This window comes from Leiobunum rupestre, chromosome 10 (genome assembly GCF_980474605.1).
Source record: "Leiobunum rupestre chromosome 10, qqLeiRupe1.1.hap1, whole genome shotgun sequence".
Lineage (NCBI taxonomy): Eukaryota > Metazoa > Arthropoda > Arachnida > Opiliones > Sclerosomatidae > Leiobunum > Leiobunum rupestre.
In genome coordinates, this window is record NC_143393.1 from 13047527 (window position 1) to 13061239 (window position 13713).

Below are 13713 nucleotides of genomic sequence, written 5' to 3' on the forward strand. Positions count from 1 at the left end.
CAAAGTAAATCATCGAGAATAACAAAATTCTTCACATTTGGATCTAAAATTTTAACGTCTAATAATCCCTCGTGAAATTCAACTGTGGGTGTATCATCTAATACCGAATTAAACACCAAATAATTCTCTCTGGTGGAGGTGAAATACACGTATCTTTATATTTGATAAGACTAGCTACAAAAAAAGATTTTCCTGATTGAGTCGCACCCGCGATCAGACCATTAAAAGGATGTTGCAACCTGAAATCCATTTTAAAGAATGACACATTTTTCCCTAATCAGCTAGTTTTTATTCACAAAAGATGTTTTGCGTTACAGACTATTTTAGCAACCATACATTTACAAAATTCATCATTTAAAAAGGTTCTTAAGGTTAAAATTTTATAAATCTCGATATAGTCAAGATTTCTTATCGCAGTGTCATAGTTCATTTCAACACGCATATCCCAGTCTTCTAAACAGTTGTGTTGAGTCTGTGAGGGGTGGTCCACGGTACAACCGTAGCAAAACTGGCGGATATTAGCACGCGACTGTTCTAAAATACTGTCCTTTAAAAGGTTATATATCCTATTGGCTTCATTTAGGTATGTTACAACGTCTTTATACATATCCATTAACACTTTGGTTAATGTCGAAACCCTTCTTGGTTGGGAAAATCTTCCCGTACAATTCACCGTACCCTGGAACCATCTCCCGGATATCCAAAAATTTTCGATTCTGATAGGTTCTTAGGTCAATACGTTTCGTCTCGGAACCGCTGAAAAAGCACGATGATCCTGGGGCGTCATCCTTCTCGAAGAAAGCTAATATTTCGTCCTTCTTTCTGAATAACTCATGAAAATAAGCTTCATCTAAGGTGATTCCCGTAGCACTATCTCGAAGTCCTAGACGTAAATTTAGTGAAGACGTAACCTCGATAAATTTCTCTGACGAGACGGCGAACAAAACTTGAGCAAACATGCTATGGCAAATTATATGTTAGGAACATAAACAAAATATTAACTAAGTAAAAAAAAATTATATACTTACATAGATGATTTCGTGTTGATATTTACTCTTTAGAATGTCCTTTTACCAAGATCCCACACATATTTATACTTAACATTTCGGTGGAGATGTAACATTGCTAGATCACTCCACTCTACACAACCTCCACCCCGCTCCACACGAATGAAGCACAGCTCCACACGAGTGCAGGCGTCCGTACTTTCACTTATATGCAACCGTTGCGTCACCCTCAAACATTTCATCATACTCTATACAGTCTCCACCCCGCTCCACACAGTCTTCACCCCGCTCCACAGGAGTGGAGCATAACTCCACAGGAGTGGAGCATAACTCCACCCAGGTGGAGGCCTTCACTGTATAAGTCCTGGGACCGGCAGGCATAACCTACTCGCGGGGTCCGTCCGGGATTTGAACCCGGGACCTCTCGCACCCAAATCAAGAATCATACCCCTAGACCAACGGACCATGTTACTTTGCTCTCAATATGTGAATATGTAGCCTAACCTGTTGAAAACTTCTCCATAAAACTAGTTTGTAGAAAGATCTTCCGCGGGGTCCGCCGGGATTTGAACCCAAGACTTCTCGCACCCAAAGCAAGAATCATACCCCTAGACCAACGGCTCATGTTACTTTGCTCTCAATATGTGAATATGTAGCCTAACCCGTTGAAGTCTTCTCCATAAAACTGATTGGTAAAAAGATTTTCCGTGGGGTCCATCCGGGATATGAACGCGGAACCTCTCGCACCTAAAGCGAGAATCATACCCCTAGACCAACGGACCATGTTACTTTGCTCTCAATATGTGAATATGTAGCCTAACCTGTTGAAAACTTCTCCATAAAACTGGTTCGTAGAAAGATCTTCCGCGAGGTCCGTACGGGATTTGAACCCGGGACCACTCGCCCCCGAAGCGAGAATCATGCCCCTAGACCAACGGACCATGTTACTTTTCTCTCAATATGTGAATATGAAGCCTAACCTGTTGAAAACTTCTCCATAAAACTGGTTTGTAGAAAGATCTTCCGCGGGGTCCGTCCGGGATTTGAACACGGGACCTCTCGCACCCAAAGCAAGAATCATACCCCTAGACCAACGGACCATGTTACTTTGCTCTCAATATGTGAATATGTAGCCTAACCTGTTGAAAACTTCTCCATAAAACTAGTTTGTAGAAAGATCTTCCGCGGGGTCCGCCGGGATTTGAACCCAAGACTTCTCGCACCCAAAGCAAGAATCATACCCCTAGACCAACGGCTCATGTTACTTTGCTCTCAATATGTGAATATGTAGCCTAACCCGTTGAAGTCTTCTCCATAAAACTGATTGGTAAAAAGATTTTCCGTGGGGTCCATCCGGGATATGAACGCGGAACCTCTCGCACCTAAAGCGAGAATCATACCCCTAGACCAACGGACCATGTTACTTTGCTCTCAATATGTGAATATGTAGCCTAACCTGTTGAAAACTTCTCCATAAAACTGGTTCGTAGAAAGATCTTCCGCGAGGTCCGTACGGGATTTGAACCCGGGACCACTCGCCCCCGAAGCGAGAATCATGCCCCTAGACCAACGGACCATGTTACTTTTCTCTCAATATGTGAATATGAAGCCTAACCTGTTGAAAACTTCTCCATAAAACTGGTTTGTAGAAAGATCTTCCGCGGGGTCCGTCCGGGATTTGAACACGGGACCTCTCGCACCCAAAGCAAGAATCATACCCCTAGACCAACGGACCATGTTACTTTGCTCTCAATATGTGAATATGTAGCCTAACCCGTTGAAGTCCCCTACATAAATCTGATTGGTAGTAAGATTTTCCGCGGCTTCCGTCCGGGATTTGAACCCGGGACCTTTCGCACCCAAAGCGAGAATCATACCCCTAGACCAACGGACCATGTAACTTTGCTTTCAATATGTGAATATGTAGCCTAACCCGTTGAAAACTTCTCCATAAAACAGGTTTGTAGAAACATCTTCCGCGGGGTCCGTCCGGGATTTGAACCCGGGACCTCTCGCACCCTAAGCGAGAATCATACCCCTAGACCAACGGACCATGTTACTTTGCTCACAATATGTGAATATGAAGCCTAACCCGTAGAAGTCGTCTCCATAAAACTGGTTTGTAGGAAGACTTTCCTTGGGGTCCGTCCAGAATTTGAAACCGGGACCTCTCGCACCCTGAGCGAGATCGTACCCCTAGACCAACGGACCATGTTACTTTGCTTTCAATATGTTAATATGTAGCCTAACCCGATAAAGTCTACTCTATAAATCTGATTGGTAGAAACATCTTCCGCGGGGTCCGTCCGGGATCTCTCGCACCCTAAGCGAGAATCACACCCCTAGACCAACGGATCATGTTACTTTGTTCACAATATGTGAATATGTAGCCTAACCCGTTGAAGTCTCCTCTATAATTCTGATTGGTAGGGAGATTTTCCGCGAAGTCCGTCCGGGATTTGAACCCGGAACCTCTCGCACCCAAAGCGAGAATCATACCCTAGACCAACGGACCATGTTGGTTTGCTCTCAATATGTGAATATGTAGCCTAACCCGTTGAAAACTTCTCCATAAAACTGGTTTGTAGAAAGATCTTCCGCGGGGTCCGTCCGGGATTTGAACCTGGCACCTCTCGCACCCGAAGCGAGAATCATACCCTTAGACCAACGGACCATGTTACTTTGCTCTCAATATGTGAATATGTAGCCTAACCCGTTGAAAACTTCTCCATAAAACTGGTTTGTAGAAAGATCTTCCGCGGGGTCCGTCCGGGATTTGAACCCGGGATCTCTCGCACCCAAAGCGAGAATCATACCCCTAGACCAACGAACCATATTACTTTGCTCTCAATATATGAATATCTTGAAAAACCCGTAGAAGTCCCCTCCATAAATCTGATCGGTAGAAAGATTTTCCGTGGGGTCCGTCCAGGATTTGAACCCGGGCCCTCTCGCACCCAAAGCGAGATTCATACCCTAGACCAACGGACCATGTTATTTTGCTCTCAATATGTGAATATGTAGTCTAACCCGTTGAAGACTCCTCCAAAAGTCTGATTGTTAGAAAGATTTTCCGAGGGGTCCGTCCAGGAATTGAACGCGGGACCTCTCGCACCCAAAGCGAGAATCATACCCCTAGAACAACGCACCATGTTTCTTTGCTCTCAATATGTGAATATCCCGTTGAAGTCTCCTCCATAAAACTGATTCGTAGAAAGATTTTCCGCGGGGTCCGTCTGGGATTTGTACCCGGGACCTCTCGCTGGCAAAGCGAGAATCATACCCCTAGTCCAACGGACCAAGTTGCATTTATCACAATATGTGAATATCTTGAATAACTCGTTGAAGTCTCCTCCATAAAACTGATTGATAGAAAGATTTTCCGCGGGGTCCGTCCGGGATTTGAATCCGGGACCTCTCGCACCCTAAGCGAAAATCATTCCCCTAGATCAACGGACCATGTTACTTTTGCCACAATATGTGAATATCTTGAATAACCCGTTGAAGACTCCTCCAAAAATCTGATTGTTAGAAAGATTTTCCGAGGGGTCCGTCCGGGATTTGAACGCGGGCCCTCTCGCACCCAAAGCGAGAATCATACCCCTAGAACAACGCACCATGTTACTTTGCTCTCAATATGTGAATATCCCGTGGAAGTCTCCTCCATAAAACTAATTCGTAGAAAGATTTTCCGCGGGGTCCGTCTGGGATTTGTACCCGGGACCTCTCGCACCCTAAGCGAAAATCATTCCCCTAGATCAACGGACCATGTTACTTTTGCCACAATATGTGAATATCTTGAATAACCCGTTGAAGTCTCCTCCATAAAACTGGTTTGTAGAAAGATTTTCTGCGGGGTCCGTCCGGGATTTAAACCCGGGACCTCTCGCACCCAAAGCGAGAATCATACCCCTAGACCAACGAACCATATTACTTTGATCTCAATATGTGAATATGTAGCCTAACCCGTTGAAAACTTCTCCATAAAACTGGTTTGTAGAAAGCTCTTCCGCGGGGTCCGTCCGGGATTTGAACCCGGGACCTCTCGCACCCGAAGCGAGAATCATACCCCTAGACCAACGGACCATGTAACTTTGCTTTCAATATGTGAATATAAAGCCTAACCCGTTGAAGTCTCCTCCATAAAGCTGATTGGCAGGAAGATTTTCCGCGGGGTCCGTCCAGGTTTTGAACCCGGGACCTCACGCACCCAAAGCGAGAATCATACCCTAGACCAACGGACCATGTTGGATTGCTCTCAATATGTGAATATGTAGCCTAACCCGTTGAAAACTTCTCCATAAAACTGGTTTGTAGAAAGATCTTCCGCGGGGTCCGTCCGGGATTTGAACCCGGGACCCCTCGCACCCGAAGCGACAATCATACCCCTAGACCAACGGACCATGTTACTTTGCTCTCAATATGTGAATATGAAGCCTAACCCGTTGAAGTCTCCTCCATTAAACTGATTGGTAGGAAGAATTTCCGCGGGGTCCGTCCGGGATCTCTCGCACCCAAAGCGAGAATCATACCCCTAGACCAACGAACCATATTACTTTGCTCTCAATATATGAATATCTTGAAAAACCTGTTGAAGTCCCCTCCATAAATCTGATCGGTAGAAAGATTTTCCGCGGGGTCCGTCCGGGATTTGAACCCGGGACCTCTCGCACCCAAAGCGAGAATCATACCTTTAGGATAACGGACCGTGTTACTTTGCTCTCAATATGTGAATATGTAGCCTAACCCGTTGAAGTCTCCTCCATAAAGCTGATTGGCAGGAAGATTTTCCGCGGGGTCCGTCCAGGATTTGAACTCGGGACCTCACGCACCCAAAGCGAGAATCATACCCTAGACCAACGGACCATGTTGGATTGCTCTCAATATGTGAATATGTAGAATAACCCGTTGAAAACTTCTCCATAAAACTGGTTTGTAGAAAGATCTTCCGCGGGGTCCGTCCGGGATTTGAACCCGGGACCCCTCGCACCCGAAGCGACAATCATACCCCTAGACCAACAGACCATATTACTTGCACTCAATATGTGAATATCTTGAATAACTCGTTGAAGTCCACTCTATAAATCTGATTGGTAGAAATATTTTCCGTGGGCTCCGTCCAGGATTTGAGCCCGGAACCTCTCGCACCCAAAGCGAGAATCATTCCCCTAGACCAACGGACCATGTTCCTTTTTTCACAATTTGTGAATATCTTGAAAAACCCGTTGAAGTCTCCTCCATAAAACTGGTTTGAAGACCGATCTTCCGCAGGGTCCATCCGGGATTTGAACCCGGGACCTCTCGCACCCTAAGCGAGAATCATACCCCTAGACCAACGGACCATGTTACTATGTTCTCAATATGTGAATTATGTAGCCTAACCCGTTGAAATTTTATCCATCAAACTGGTGTGTAGAAAGATCTTCCGCGGGGACCGTCCGGGATTTGAACCCGGGACCTCTCGCACCCTAAGCGAGAATCATACCCCTAGACCAACGGACTATGTTACGTTTTTCACAATATGTGAATATCTTGAATAACCCGTTGAAGTCTCCTCCATAAAACTGATTGGAAGAAATATTTTCCGCGGGGTCCGTCTGGGATTTGAACCCGGGACCTCTCGCACCCAAAGCGAGAACCATACCCCTAGACCAACGGACCATGTTAGATTGCTCCCAATATGTGAATATGTAGCCTAACCCGTTGAAGCCTCCTCCATAAATCTGATTGGTAGGAAGATTTTCGGTGGGGTCCGTTCGGGATTTTAACCAGGGACCTCTCGTACCTAAAGCGAGAATCATACCCCTAGACCAACGGACCATGTTACTCTGCTCTCAATATGTGAATATGAAGCCTAACCCGTTGAAGTCTCCTCCATAAAACTGATTGGTAGAAAAATTTTCCGCGGAGTCCGTCCGGCATATGAACCTGGGACCTTTCGCTACCAATTCGAGAATCATGACGGACCATGTTACTTTTGTCTCAATATGTAAATAAGTAGCTTAACCCGTTGAAAACTTCTCCGTAAAACTGGTTTGTAGAAAGATCTTCCACAGGTTCCGTCCGGGATTTGAACCCGGGACCTCTCGCACCCTAAGCGAGTATCATACCCCTAGACCAACCGACAATGTTAGTTTGCTCTCAATATGTGAATGTGTAGCCTAACCCGTTGAAGCCTCCTCTATAAATCTGATTGGTAGGGAAATTTTCCGCGAAGTCCGTCCGGGATTTGAACCCGGGACCTCTCGCACCTTTAGCGAAAATCATTCCCCTAGACCAACGGACCATGTTACATTGCTCTTAATATGTGAATATCCCGTTGAAGTCTCCTCCATAAAACTGATTCGTAGAAATATTTTCCGCGGGGTCCGTCCGGGATTTGAACCCGGGACCTCTCGCACCCAAAGCGAGAACCATACCCCTAGACCAACGGACCATGTTACTTTGCGCTCAATATGTGAATATGAAGCCTAACCAGTTGAAGTCTCCTCCATAAAACTGATTGGTAGAAAGATTTTCGGTGGGGTCCGTCCGGGATTTGAACCAGGGACCTCTCGCACCCAAAGCGAGAATCATACCCCTAGACCAACGGACCATGTTACTTTGCTCTCAATATGTGAATATGAAGCCTAACCCGTTGAAGTCTCCTCCATAAAACTGATTGGTAGAAAGATTTTCCGCAGAGCCCGTCCAGGATTTGAACCCGGGACCTCTCGCACCCGAAGCGAGATTCATACCCCTAGACCAACGGACCACGTTACTTTGCTCTCAATATGTGAATATGAAGCCTAACCCATTGAAGTCTCCTCCATCAAACTGATTGGTAGAAAAATTTTCCGCGGAGTCCGTCCGGCATATGAACCCGGGACCTCTCGCACCCAAAGCGAGAATCATACCCCTAGACCAACGGACCATGTTACTTTGGTCTTAATATGTGAATAAGTAGCCTAACCCGTTGAAAACTTCTCCGTAAAACTGGTTTGTAGAAAGATCTTCCACAGGGTCCGTCCGGGATTTGAACCTGGGACCTCTCGCACCTTAAGCGAAAATCATACCCCTAGACCAACGGACAATGTTAGTTTGCTCTCAATATGTGAATATGTAGCCTAACCCGTTGAAGTCTCCTCTATAAATCTGATCGGTAGGGAGATTTTCCGCGAAGTCCGTCCGGGATTTGAACCCGGGACCTCTCGCACCTTTAGCGAAAATCATTCCCATAGACCAACGGACCATGTTACTTTGCTCTTAATATGTGAATATCCCGATGAAGTCTCCTCCATAAAACTGGTTCGTAGAAACATTTTCCGCGGGGTCCGTCCGATATTTGAACCCGAGACCTCTCGCACCCAAAGCGAGAACCATACCCCTAGACCAACGGACCATGTTACTTTGCTCTCAATATGTGAATATGAAGCCTAACCAGTTGAAGTCTCCTCCATAAAACTGATTGGTAGAAAGATTTTCGGTGGGGTCCGTCCGGGATTTGAACCAGGGACCTCTCGCACCCAAAGCGAGAATCATACCCCTAGACCAACGGACCATTTTACTTTGCTCTCAATATGTGAATATGAAGCCTAACCCGTTGAAGTCTCCTCCATAAAACTGATTGGTAGAAAAAAATTTCGCGGAGTCCGTCCGGCATTTGAACCCGGGACCTCTCGCACCCAAAGCGAGAATCATACCCCTAGACCAACGGACCATGTTACTTTGGTCTTAATATGTGAATAAGTAGCCTAACCCGTTGAAAACTTCTCCGTAAAACTGGTTTGTAGAAAGATCTTCCACAGGGTCCGTCCGGGATTTGAACCCGGGACCTCTCGCACCCTAAGCGAAAATCATACCCCTAGACCAACGGACAATGTTAGTTTGCTCTTAATATGTGAATATGTAGCCTAACCCGTTGAAGTCTCCTCTATAAATCTGATTGGTAGGGAGATTTTCCGCGAAGTCCGTCCGGGATTTGAACCCGGAACCTCTCGCACCCAAAGCGAGAATCATACCCTAGACCAACGGACCATGTTGGTTTGCTCTCAATATGTGAATATGTAGCCTAACCCGTTGAAAACTTCTCCATAAAACTGGTTTGTAGAAAGATCTTCCGCGGGGTCCGTCCGGGATTTGAACCTGGGACCTCTCGCACCCGAAGCGAGAATCATACCCCTAGACCAACGGACCATGTTACTTTGCTCTCAATATGTGAATATGTAGCCTAACCCGTTGAAAACTTCTCCATAAAACTGGTTTGTAGAAAGATCTTCCGCGGGGTCCGTCCGGGATTTGAACCCGGGATCTCTCGCACCCAAAGCGAGAATCATACCCCTAGACCAACGAACCATTTTACTTTGCTCTCAATATATGAATATCTTGAAAAACCCGTTGAAGTCCCCTCCATAAATCTGATCGGTAGAAAGATTTTCCGTGGGGTCCGTCCAGGATTTGAACACGGGCCCTCTCGCACCCAAAGCGAGATTCATACCCTAGACCAACGGACCATGTTATTTTGCTCTCAATATGTGAATATCCCGATGAAGTCTCCTCAATAAAACTGGTTCGTAGAAACATTTTCCGCGGGGTCCGTCCGATATTTGAACCCGAGACCTCTCGCACCCAAAGCGAGAACCATACCCCTAGACCAACGGACCATGTTATTTTGCTCTCAATATGTGAATATGAAGCCTAACCCGTTGAAGTCTCCTCCATAAAACTGATTGGTAGAAAGATTTTCGGTGGGGTCCGTCCGGGATTTGAACCAGGGACCTCTCGCACCCAAAGCGAGAATCATACCCCTAGACCAACGGACCATGTTACTTTGCTCTCAATATGTGAATATGAAGCCTAACCCGTTGAAGTCTCCTCCATAAAACTGATTGGTAGAAAGATTTTCCGCGGAGCCCGTCCAGGATTTGAACCCGGGACCTCTCGCACCCGAAGCGAGAATCATACCCCTAGACCAACGGACCATGTTAGTTTGCTCTCAATATGTGAATATGTAGCCTAACCCGTTGAAGCCTCCTCTATAAATCTGATTGGTAGGGAGATTTTCCGCGAAGTCCGTCCGGGATTTGAACCCGGGACCTCTCGCACCTTTAGCGAAAATCATTCCCCTAGACCAACGGACCATGTTACATTGCTCTTATTATGTGAATATCCCGTTGAAGTCTCCTCCATAAAACTGATTCGTAGAAATATTTTCCGCGGGGTCCGTCCGGGATTTGAACCCGGGACCTCTCGCACCCAAAGCGAGAATCATACCCCTAGACCAACGGACCATGTTACTTTGCTCTCAATATGTGAATATGAAGCCTAACCCATTGAAGTCTCCTCCATAAAACTGATTGGTAGAAAAAAATTTCGCGGAGTCCGTCCGGCATATGAACCCGGGACCTCTCGCACCCAAAGCGAGAATCATACCCCTAGACCAACGGACCATGTTACTTTGGTCTTAATATGTGAATAAGTAGCCTAACCCGTTGAAAACTTCTCCGTAAAACTGGTTTGTAGAAAGATCTTCCACAGGGTCCGTCCGGGATTTGAACCCGGGACCTCTCGCACCCTAAGCGAAAATCATACCCCTAGACCAACGGACAATGTTAGTTTGCTCTCAATATGTGAATATGTAGCCTAACCCGTTGAAGTCTCCTCTATAAATCTGATTGGTAGGGAGATTTTCCGCGAAGTCCGTCCGGGATTTGAACCCGGAACCTCTCGCACCCAAAGCGAGAATCATACCCTAGACCAACGGACCATGTTGGTTTGCTCTCAATATGTGAATATGTAGCCTAACCCGTTGAAAACTTCTCCATAAAACTGGTTTGTAGAAAGATCTTCCGCGGGGTCCGTCCGGGATTTGAACCTGGGACCTCTCGCACCCGAAGCGAGAATCATACCCCTAGACCAACGGACCATGTTACTTTGCTCTCAATATGTGAATATGTAGCCTAACCCGTTGAAAACTTCTCCATAAAACTGGTTTGTAGAAAGATCTTCCGCGGGGTCCGTCCGGGATTTGAACCCGGGATCTCTCGCACCCAAAGCGAGAATCATACCCCTAGACCAACGAACCATATTACTTTGCTCTCAATATATGAATATCTTGAAAAACCCGTTGAAGTCCCCTCCATAAATCTGATCGGTAGAAAGATTTTCCGTGGGGTCCGTCCAGGATTTGAACCCGGGCCCTCTCGCACCCAAAGCGAGATTCATACCCTAGACCAACGGACCATGTTATTTTGCTCTCAATATGTGAATATGTAGTCTAACCCGTTGAAGACTCCTCCAAAAATCTGATTGTTAGAAAGATTTTCCGAGGGGTCCGTCCAGGATTTGAACGCGGGACCTCTCGTACCCAAAGCGAGAATCATACCCCTAGAACAACGCACCATGTTTCTTTGCTCTCAATATGTGAATATGTAGCCTAACCCGTTGAAAACCTCTCCATAAAACTGGTTTGTAGAAAGATCTTCCGCGGGGTCCGTCCGGGATTTGAACCTGGGACCTCTCGCACCCGAAGCGAGAATCATACCCCTAGACCAACGGACCATGTTACTTTGCTCTCAATATGTGAATATGTAGCCTAACCCGTTGAAAACTTCTCCATAAAACTGGTTTGTAGAAAGATCTTCCGCGGGGTCCGTCCGGGATTTGAACCTGGGACCTCTCGCACCCGAAGCGAGAATCATACCCCTAGACCAACGGACCATGTTACTTTGCTCTCAATATGTGAATATGTAGCCTAACCCGTTGAAAACTTCTCCGTAAAACTGGTTTGTAGAAAGATCTTCCGCGGGGTCCGTCCGGGATTTGAACCTGGGACCTCTCGCACCCAAAGCGAGAATCATACCCCTAGAACAACGCACCATGTTTCTTTGCTCTCAATATGTGAATATCCCGTTGAAGTCTCCTCCATAAAACTGATTCGTAGAAAGATTTTCCGCGGGGTCCGTCTGGGATTTGTACCCGGGACCTCTCGCTGGCAAAGCGAGAATCATACCCCTAGACCAACGGACCAAGTTGCATTTATCACAATATGTGAATATCTTGAATAACTCGTTGAAGTCTCCTCCATAAAACTGATTGATAGAAAGATTTTCCGCGGGGTCCGTCCGGGATTTGAATCCGGGACCTCTCGCACCCTAAGCGAAAATCATTCCCCTAGATCAACGGACCATGTTACTTTTGCCACAATATGTGAATATCTTGAATAACCCGTTGAAGACTCCTCCAAAAATCTGATTGTTAGAAAGATTTTCCGAGGGGTCCGTCCGGGATTTGAACGCGGGACCTCTCGCACCCAAAGCGAGAATCATACCCCTAGAACAACGCACCATGTTACTTTGCTCTCAATATGTGAATATCCCGTGGAAGTCTCCTCCCTAAAACTAATTCGTAGAAAGATTTTCCGTGGTGTCCGTCTGGGATTTGTACCCGGGACCTCTCGCAGGCAAAGCGATAATCATACCCCTAGACCAATGGACCATGTTGCATTTTTCACAATATGTGAATATCTTGAATAACTCGTTGAAGTCTCCTCCATAAAACTGATTGATAGAAAGATTTTCCGCGGGGTCCGTCCGGGATTTAAATCCGGGACCTCTCGCACCCTAAGCGAAAATCATTCCCCTAGATCAACGGACCATGTTACTTTTGCCACAATATGTGAATATCTTGAATAACCCGTTGAAGTCTCCTCCATAAAACTGGTTTGTAGAAAGATTTTCTGCGGGGTCCGTCCGGGATTTAAACCCGGGATCTCTCACACCCAAAGCGAGAATCATACCCCTAGACCAACGAACCATATTACTTTGATCTCAATATGTGAATATGTAGCCTAACCCGTTGAAAACTTCTCCATAAAACTGGTTTGTAGAAAGCTCTTCCGCGGGGTCCGTCCGGGATTTGAACCCGGGACCTCTCGCACCCGAAGCGAGAATCATACCCCTAGACCAACGAACCATATTACTTTGATCTCAATATGTGAATATGTAGCCTAACCCGTTGAAAACTTCTCGATAAAACTGGTTTGTAGAAAGCTCTTCCGCGGGGTCCGTCCGGGATTTGAACCCGGGACCTCTCGCACCCGAAGCGAGAATCATACCCCTAGACCAACGGACCATATTACTTTGATCTCAATATGTAGCCTAACCCGATGAAGTCTTCTCCATAAATCAGATTGATAGAAAGATTTTCCGCGGGGTCCGTCCGGGATTTGAACCCGGGACCTCTCGCACCCAAAGCGAGAATCATACCCCTAGACCAACGGACCATGTTACTTTGCTCTCAATATGTGAATATGAAGCCTAACCCATTGAAGTCTCCTCCATAAAACTGATTGGTAGAAAAAAATTTCGCGGAGTCCGTCCGGCATTTGAACCCGGGACCTCTCGCACCCAAAGCGAGAATCATACCCCTAGACCAACGGACCATGTTACTTTGCTCTCAATATGTGAATATGAAGCCTAACCCGTTGAAGTCTCCTCCATAAAACTGATTGGTAGAAAGATTTTACCGCGGAGCCCGTCCAGGATTTGAACCCGGGACCTCTCGCACCCGAAGCGAGATTCATACCCCTAGACCAACGGACAATGTTAGTTTGCTCTCAATATGTGAATATGTAGCCTAACCCGTTGAAGTCTCCTCTATAAATCTGATTGGTAGGGAGATTTTCCGCGAAGTCCGTCCGGGATTTGAACCCGGGACCTCTCGCACC

At 46.3% G+C, this 13713-nt stretch overlaps 21 non-coding genes across 21 annotated transcripts; all 21 read right to left on the reverse strand.

Moving 5' to 3' along the window:
- Window positions 1-2988: 2988 nt before the first annotated feature.
- TRNAP-AGG (transfer RNA proline (anticodon AGG)) lies at window positions 2989-3060 on the reverse strand. Its single transcript has one exon. It is a non-coding gene; the product is annotated as a tRNA-Pro (tRNA).
- Window positions 3061-3768: 708 nt separating this feature from the next.
- On the reverse strand, window positions 3769-3840 carry TRNAP-UGG (transfer RNA proline (anticodon UGG)). Its single transcript has one exon. It is a non-coding gene; the product is annotated as a tRNA-Pro (tRNA).
- Window positions 3841-4862: 1022 nt separating this feature from the next.
- Window positions 4863-4934, reverse strand: TRNAP-UGG (transfer RNA proline (anticodon UGG)). Its single transcript has one exon. It is a non-coding gene; the product is annotated as a tRNA-Pro (tRNA).
- Window positions 4935-5021: 87 nt separating this feature from the next.
- Window positions 5022-5093, reverse strand: TRNAP-CGG (transfer RNA proline (anticodon CGG)). The gene has a single exon. It is a non-coding gene; the product is annotated as a tRNA-Pro (tRNA).
- A 245-nt stretch (window positions 5094-5338) lies between these two features.
- TRNAP-CGG (transfer RNA proline (anticodon CGG)) lies at window positions 5339-5410 on the reverse strand. Its single transcript has one exon. It is a non-coding gene; the product is annotated as a tRNA-Pro (tRNA).
- An 867-nt stretch (window positions 5411-6277) lies between these two features.
- Window positions 6278-6349, reverse strand: TRNAP-AGG (transfer RNA proline (anticodon AGG)). Its single transcript has one exon. It is a non-coding gene; the product is annotated as a tRNA-Pro (tRNA).
- Window positions 6350-6437: 88 nt separating this feature from the next.
- On the reverse strand, window positions 6438-6509 carry TRNAP-AGG (transfer RNA proline (anticodon AGG)). Its single transcript has one exon. It is a non-coding gene; the product is annotated as a tRNA-Pro (tRNA).
- Window positions 6510-7371: 862 nt separating this feature from the next.
- On the reverse strand, window positions 7372-7443 carry TRNAP-UGG (transfer RNA proline (anticodon UGG)). The gene has a single exon. It is a non-coding gene; the product is annotated as a tRNA-Pro (tRNA).
- Window positions 7444-8793: 1350 nt separating this feature from the next.
- On the reverse strand, window positions 8794-8865 carry TRNAP-AGG (transfer RNA proline (anticodon AGG)). The gene has a single exon. It is a non-coding gene; the product is annotated as a tRNA-Pro (tRNA).
- A 245-nt stretch (window positions 8866-9110) lies between these two features.
- TRNAP-CGG (transfer RNA proline (anticodon CGG)) lies at window positions 9111-9182 on the reverse strand. Its single transcript has one exon. It is a non-coding gene; the product is annotated as a tRNA-Pro (tRNA).
- An 87-nt stretch (window positions 9183-9269) lies between these two features.
- On the reverse strand, window positions 9270-9341 carry TRNAP-UGG (transfer RNA proline (anticodon UGG)). The gene has a single exon. It is a non-coding gene; the product is annotated as a tRNA-Pro (tRNA).
- A 554-nt stretch (window positions 9342-9895) lies between these two features.
- Window positions 9896-9967, reverse strand: TRNAP-CGG (transfer RNA proline (anticodon CGG)). Its single transcript has one exon. It is a non-coding gene; the product is annotated as a tRNA-Pro (tRNA).
- Window positions 9968-10204: 237 nt separating this feature from the next.
- TRNAP-UGG (transfer RNA proline (anticodon UGG)) lies at window positions 10205-10276 on the reverse strand. The gene has a single exon. It is a non-coding gene; the product is annotated as a tRNA-Pro (tRNA).
- A 246-nt stretch (window positions 10277-10522) lies between these two features.
- On the reverse strand, window positions 10523-10594 carry TRNAP-AGG (transfer RNA proline (anticodon AGG)). The gene has a single exon. It is a non-coding gene; the product is annotated as a tRNA-Pro (tRNA).
- A 245-nt stretch (window positions 10595-10839) lies between these two features.
- On the reverse strand, window positions 10840-10911 carry TRNAP-CGG (transfer RNA proline (anticodon CGG)). The gene has a single exon. It is a non-coding gene; the product is annotated as a tRNA-Pro (tRNA).
- An 87-nt stretch (window positions 10912-10998) lies between these two features.
- On the reverse strand, window positions 10999-11070 carry TRNAP-UGG (transfer RNA proline (anticodon UGG)). Its single transcript has one exon. It is a non-coding gene; the product is annotated as a tRNA-Pro (tRNA).
- Window positions 11071-11474: 404 nt separating this feature from the next.
- Window positions 11475-11546, reverse strand: TRNAP-CGG (transfer RNA proline (anticodon CGG)). The gene has a single exon. It is a non-coding gene; the product is annotated as a tRNA-Pro (tRNA).
- An 87-nt stretch (window positions 11547-11633) lies between these two features.
- Window positions 11634-11705, reverse strand: TRNAP-CGG (transfer RNA proline (anticodon CGG)). The gene has a single exon. It is a non-coding gene; the product is annotated as a tRNA-Pro (tRNA).
- A 1182-nt stretch (window positions 11706-12887) lies between these two features.
- TRNAP-CGG (transfer RNA proline (anticodon CGG)) lies at window positions 12888-12959 on the reverse strand. Its single transcript has one exon. It is a non-coding gene; the product is annotated as a tRNA-Pro (tRNA).
- An 87-nt stretch (window positions 12960-13046) lies between these two features.
- TRNAP-CGG (transfer RNA proline (anticodon CGG)) lies at window positions 13047-13118 on the reverse strand. The gene has a single exon. It is a non-coding gene; the product is annotated as a tRNA-Pro (tRNA).
- Window positions 13119-13197: 79 nt separating this feature from the next.
- Window positions 13198-13269, reverse strand: TRNAP-UGG (transfer RNA proline (anticodon UGG)). The gene has a single exon. It is a non-coding gene; the product is annotated as a tRNA-Pro (tRNA).
- Window positions 13270-13713: the final 444 nt, after the last annotated feature.